We start from the raw sequence: 5,679 nt of genomic DNA on the forward strand, positions 1-5,679 counted from the left end.
GGTGGCGATGATGCGTTCTATAATAGAAATACCCGTCGTAGCGTTTCTTCCGAGTCAACCCGCTCACGAAACTCTCTCTCGTCGTGGAATCCCCGCGTCGGAGAGTAAAACGCGAATTCATACTATGAAAACTTACGTCTCTCGACGATGGGACGATCCACGCGAAGAGTTGTTTACGTGCACGCGTATGGTGCGATTGCGTCGATTCGCTTTTCTGTACGGGGAGAAATAGAACGTTGAGTTGACTTATCGGGTCTTCGTTGGAATTACCGTCGCTGGCATTGTAAACTCCAGATGACCTTGTGATTCCTTCGTCGGGCACTGGTAAAGGGTGGCGATGATGCGTTCTATAATAGAAATACCCGTCGTAGCGTTTCTTCCGAGTCAACCCGCTCACGAAACTCTCTCTCGTCGTGGAATCCCCGCGTCGGAGAGTAAAACGCGAATTCATACTATGAAAACTTACGTCTCTCGACGATGGGACGATCCACGCGAAGAGTTGTTTACGTGTACGCGTATGGTGCGATTGCGTCGATTCGCTTTTCTGTACGGGGAGAAATAGAACGTTGAGTTGACTTATCGGGTCTTCGTTGGAATTACCGTCGCTGGCATTGTAAACTCCAGATGACCTTGTGATTCCTTCGTCGGGCACTGGTAAAGGGTGGCGATGATGCGTTCTATAATAGAAATACCCGTCGTAGCGTTTCTTCCGAGTCAACCCGCTCACGAAACTCTCTCTCTCGTCGTGGAATCCCCGCGTCGGAGAGTAAAACGCCGAAGGCTTACTATGAAACTTACGTCTCTCGACGATGGGACGATCCACGCGAAGAGTTGTTACGTGCACGCGTATGGTGCGATTGCGTCGATTCGCTTTTCTGTACGGGGAGTAATAGAACGTTGAGTTGACTTATCGGGTCTTCGTTGGAATTACCGTCGCTGGCATTGTAAACTCCAGATGACCTTGTGATTCCTTCGTCGGGCACTGGTAAAGGGTGGCGATGATGCGTTCTATAATAGAAATACCCGTCGTAGCGTTTCTTCCGAGTCAACCCGCTCACGAAACTCTCTCTCGTCGTGGAATCCCCGCGTCGGAGAGTAAAACGCGAATTCATACTATGAAAACTTACGTCTCTCGACGATGGGACGATCCACGCGAAGAGTTGTTTACGTGCACGCGTATGGTGCGATTGCGTCGATTCGCTTTTCTGTACGGGGAGAAATAGAACGTTGAGTTGACTTATCGGGTCTTCGTTGGAATTACCGTCGCTGGCATTGTAAACTCCAGATGACCTTGTGATTCCTTCGTCGGGCACTGGTAAAGGGTGGCGATGATGCGTTCTATAATAGAAATACCCGTCGTAGCGTTTCTTCCGAGTCAACCCGCTCACGAAACTCTCTCTCGTCGTGGAATCCCCGCGTCGGAGAGTAAAACGCGAATTCATACTATGAAAACTTACGTCTCTCGACGATGGGACGATCCACGCGAAGAGTTGTTTACGTGCACGCGTATGGTGCGATTGCGTCGATTCGCTTTTCTGTACGGGGAGAAATAGAACGTTGAGTTGACTTATCGGGTCTTCGTTGGAATTACCGTCGCTGGCATTGTAAACTCCAGATGACCTTGTGATTCCTTCGTCGGGCACTGGTAAAGGGTGGCGATGATGCGTTCTATAATAGAAATACCCGTCGTAGCGTTTCTTCCGAGTCAACCCGCTCACGAAACTCTCTCTCGTCGTGGAATCCCCGCGTCGGAGGGTAAAACGCGATATATAATAGTATATGCCAGTGGTTCGCGCGCGTCGTCTCTGAGATACGCGGTCGACAGAGTTCCGAAAACACGTGATGTGCCACGATTTCCGTGCGTCTTACATCTTTCGACGATGGGACGATCCACGCGAAGAGAACGTTCGTGCTTGCGTGAGGTGCAACAGCGTCGATTCGCTTTTCTGTACGGGGAGAAATAGAACGTTGAGTTGACTTATCGGGTCTTCGTTGGAATTACCGTCGCTGGCATTGTAAACTCCAGATGACCTTGTGATTCCTTCGTCGGGCACTGGTAAAGGGTGGCGATGATTCGTTCTATAATAGTAATACCCGTCGTAGCGTTTCGACCGATGTCACCCGCCACGAATGTCTCTCTCGACGTGGAAACCCCGCGCCGAAGAGTAAACGCGAAGGCTTACCATACGAAAGAAAACGGTATTATACGCCTGTGGTATGTGCGTCTCGGCTCTGTGATACGCGATCGGCAGAGTTACAAAAAAACGTTGATGGGCCACGATTTCCGTGCGTCTTACATCTTTCGACGATGGGACGATCCACGCGAAGAGTAGTTACGTGCTCGCGCGAGGTGCGATAGCGTCGATTCGCTTTTCTGTACGGGGAGAAATAGAACGATGAGTTGACTTATCGGGTCTTCGTTGGAATTACCGTCGCTGGCATTGTAAACTCCAGATGACCTTGTGATTCCTTCGTCGGGCACTGGTAAAGGGTGGCGATGATTCGTTCTATAATAGAAATACCCGTCGTAGCGATTCGGCCGAGACACCCGCCACGAAACTCTCTCTCGTCGTGGAATCCCCATGTCGGAGAGTAAAACGCGAAGGCTAACTATATAAGAAACATATAGTATTATTTATGCCTGTGGTTCTCCGTTTGTCCTACTCTCAGATACGCGACTCGGAGAGTTACGAATAATCGTGATGGACCACGATTTCTGTACGTCTTACATCTTTCGACGATGGGACGATCCACGCGAAGAGATCATTCCTGCTTGCGTGAGGTGCGATAGCGCCGATTCGCTTTTCTGTACGGGGAGAAATAGAACGATGAGTTGACTTATCGGGTCTTCGTTGGAATTACCGTCGCTGGCATTGTAAACTCCAGATGACCTTGTGATTCCTTCGTCGGGCACTGGTAAAGGGTGGCGATGATTCGTTCTATAATAGAAATACCCGTCGTAGCGATTCGGCCGTGTCACCCGCCACGAAAATCTCTCTCGTCGTGGAATCCCCGCGTCGTAGAGTAAACGCGAAGGCTTGCTATAGAAGACTATAGTTTATACGCCTGTGGTTCACCGGTTGCCTGCTCTCCGGGGTACGCGATCGCGCAGGAGTTACGGAAGAACTTGATGGGCCACGATCTCCAAGCGGCTATATCTTTCGACGATGGGACGATTCACGCGAAGAGAACGTTCGTGCATGCGTGAGGTGCGATAGCGTTGATTCGCTTGTCTGTACGGGGAGAAATAGAACGATGAGTTGACTTATCGGGTCTTCGTTGGAATTACCGTCGCTGGCATTGTAAACTCCAGATGACCTTGTGATTCCTTCGTCGGGCACTGGTAAAGGGTGGCGATGATTCGTTCTATAATAGAAATACCCGTCGTAGCGTTTCGACCGATGTCACCCGCCACGAAATTCTCTCTCGTCGTGGAATCCCCGCGTCGGAGAGTAACCGCCGAAGGCTTGCTATAGAAGACTATAGTTTATACGCCTGTGGTTCACCGGTTGCCGGCTCTCCGGGGCACGCGATCGCGCGAAGGTTACGGAGGGACGTGAAGCGCCCGAGCAATGAAACGTCCGCAGGAGGAAACGAGCAACCGCCGAACATTGTTTCGCGACGTTTCCATAATGTATTGTCGTTTCGCTCGCATCCCGCTTCTTTCCCCTAGTTTCCTCGACGCGTAGTTTCGCAGCCTTAGTGGACGAATCATTCTCGATTCGAGGAAAGATATGCAGTGGGGCGTGCAATGAGCCCGCCAGAGACCACGATCTCCAATGCGTCTTTACATCTTTCGACGATGGGATGATCCACGCGAAGAGAACGTTCGTGCTTGCGCGAGGTGCGTTAGCGTCGATTCGCTTTTCTGTACGGGGAGAAATAGAACGATGAGTTGACTTATCGGGTCTTCGTTGGAATTACCGTCGCTGGCATTGTAAACTCCAGATGACCTTGTGATTCCTTCGTCGGGCACTGGTAAAGGGTGGCGATGATTCGTTCTATAATAGAAATACCCGTCGTAGCGATTCGGCCGAGTCACCCGCCACGAAACTGTCTCTCTTTCGTCGTGGAAACCCCGCGTCGGAGAGTAAAACGCGCGAAGGCTGTGACTGTAACATATATATATACAGTATACAATGCCTGTGGTTTTTGCGCGTGTCGGCTCTTCGGTATACGCGATCGGCCAGAGTTACGGAGGGACGGTGAAGCGCACGAGAAATTGAAACGGCCGCACGATTGGAACCGAGCAACCGTCGAACATTGTTTCGCGACGTTTCCATAATGCGTTTTCGTTTCGCTCGCATACCGCTTCTTTTCCCCTAGTCTCTGAGACGCGTTTTCGAGCCGTTCTTCTACTATCGATTCTCGTAGAGAGAAGGGACCGGGTAGTCTGGAAGTGGAACCCGCATCTTGCGTGTACCGTACACGGAATTGAGAGGACCGGCCGTGAAGCTCGTTTTAAAGCCGTGCGTCTGACACCCAACTCTTGCGCGCCAATTTCGCGGCAAGAGATAATATGGGACGAATGACCGGCAAAGAGCCAGCTGTGAAGTCTGTTTTTTTAATCGAATCCGTGGACGTGTGTATGCCGTAGCGTCGCTCGTCGTGTTCGTTCATGGTCGTTCCGAGAGAAAGAACGAAAGCGGTAACGAAGGGACCGGCCGTGAAGCTCGTTTTAAAGCCGCGCGTCTGACACCCAACTCTTGCGCGCCAATTTCGCGGCAAGAGATAACATGGGACGAATGACCGGCAAAGAGCCAGCTGTGAAGTCTTTTTTCATTATTTGCTTTCAATCGATCGATCGGTACGATTCGTGCAACGTTTCGCGCGATGCGACGCGAAAACATGCGCGCAACAATAGATGCGTCTGATCGGAAGAACGCGAGGGTCGACTGCACGCGATGGATTCAGTATCGGGTAGGATACAAAATATATCCCCGTCGTTTCCACGCGTGCGAGTCTTCTGCGTCTTTCGCGGGTTTTTGAATGCACTATACGCCCGGAACGTCGAGAAATATATACATATTACTTGAACGTTTTTCGTCTCGAAAGGCTTCGGTGTCGTCTCCAAGGCGACGCCTGAATCTCCTTCGCGCGCTGGTCGGAGATTCAGGTATCAACTTTTATCTTCTCTTTGAAAGAAGAGAGATATTAGGTCGAACAAATGAGAATAAAATTATATATGTGAAATATAAAATTTATACGATTACCCTGAACGGTGGATCACTTGGCTCGTGGGTCGATGAAGAACGCAGCTAATTGCGCGTCAACGTGTGAACTGCAGGACACATGAACATCGACATTTCGAACGCACATTGCGGTCCACGGATACAATTCCTGGACCACGCCTGGCTGAGGGTCGTTTACGTACCATACACTGCTTGCGTAGCTCTGTCAAATCCCCGCCGTCGTTCACCTCTTCGGATCGAACGTTTTTTTACCGAAGGGCGCAAAGAACGTTTCTGAGTCGGGTTAAGAGAAGGATGCTACGTACGAGCGAACGATGGGTGTCTCGTCGGCGTTTGTCGCGGACACGCGAAAATTCTGTGAATTTCACGGACAGTGTACGTTCTAGTTGTTGCAAAACGATCGGAATCGTTTGTATGGACTCGCGTGAGTGTTCGCGGCGTCGTGCGTCGTTCAATTACGACCGCCCGCGGATACCGCTCCACTGCG

General features: G+C 50.7%; 1 non-coding gene across 1 annotated transcript; it reads left to right on the plus strand.

Moving 5' to 3' along the window:
• Nucleotides 1-5,210: 5,210 nt before the first annotated feature.
• Nucleotides 5,211-5,365, plus strand: LOC143176319 (5.8S ribosomal RNA). The gene has a single exon (XR_013000887.1). It is a non-coding gene; the product is annotated as a 5.8S ribosomal RNA (ribosomal RNA).
• Nucleotides 5,366-5,679: the final 314 nt, after the last annotated feature.

This window comes from Nomia melanderi, unplaced genomic scaffold (genome assembly GCF_051020985.1).
Source record: "Nomia melanderi isolate GNS246 unplaced genomic scaffold, iyNomMela1 scaffold0490, whole genome shotgun sequence".
Lineage (NCBI taxonomy): Eukaryota > Metazoa > Arthropoda > Insecta > Hymenoptera > Halictidae > Nomia > Nomia melanderi.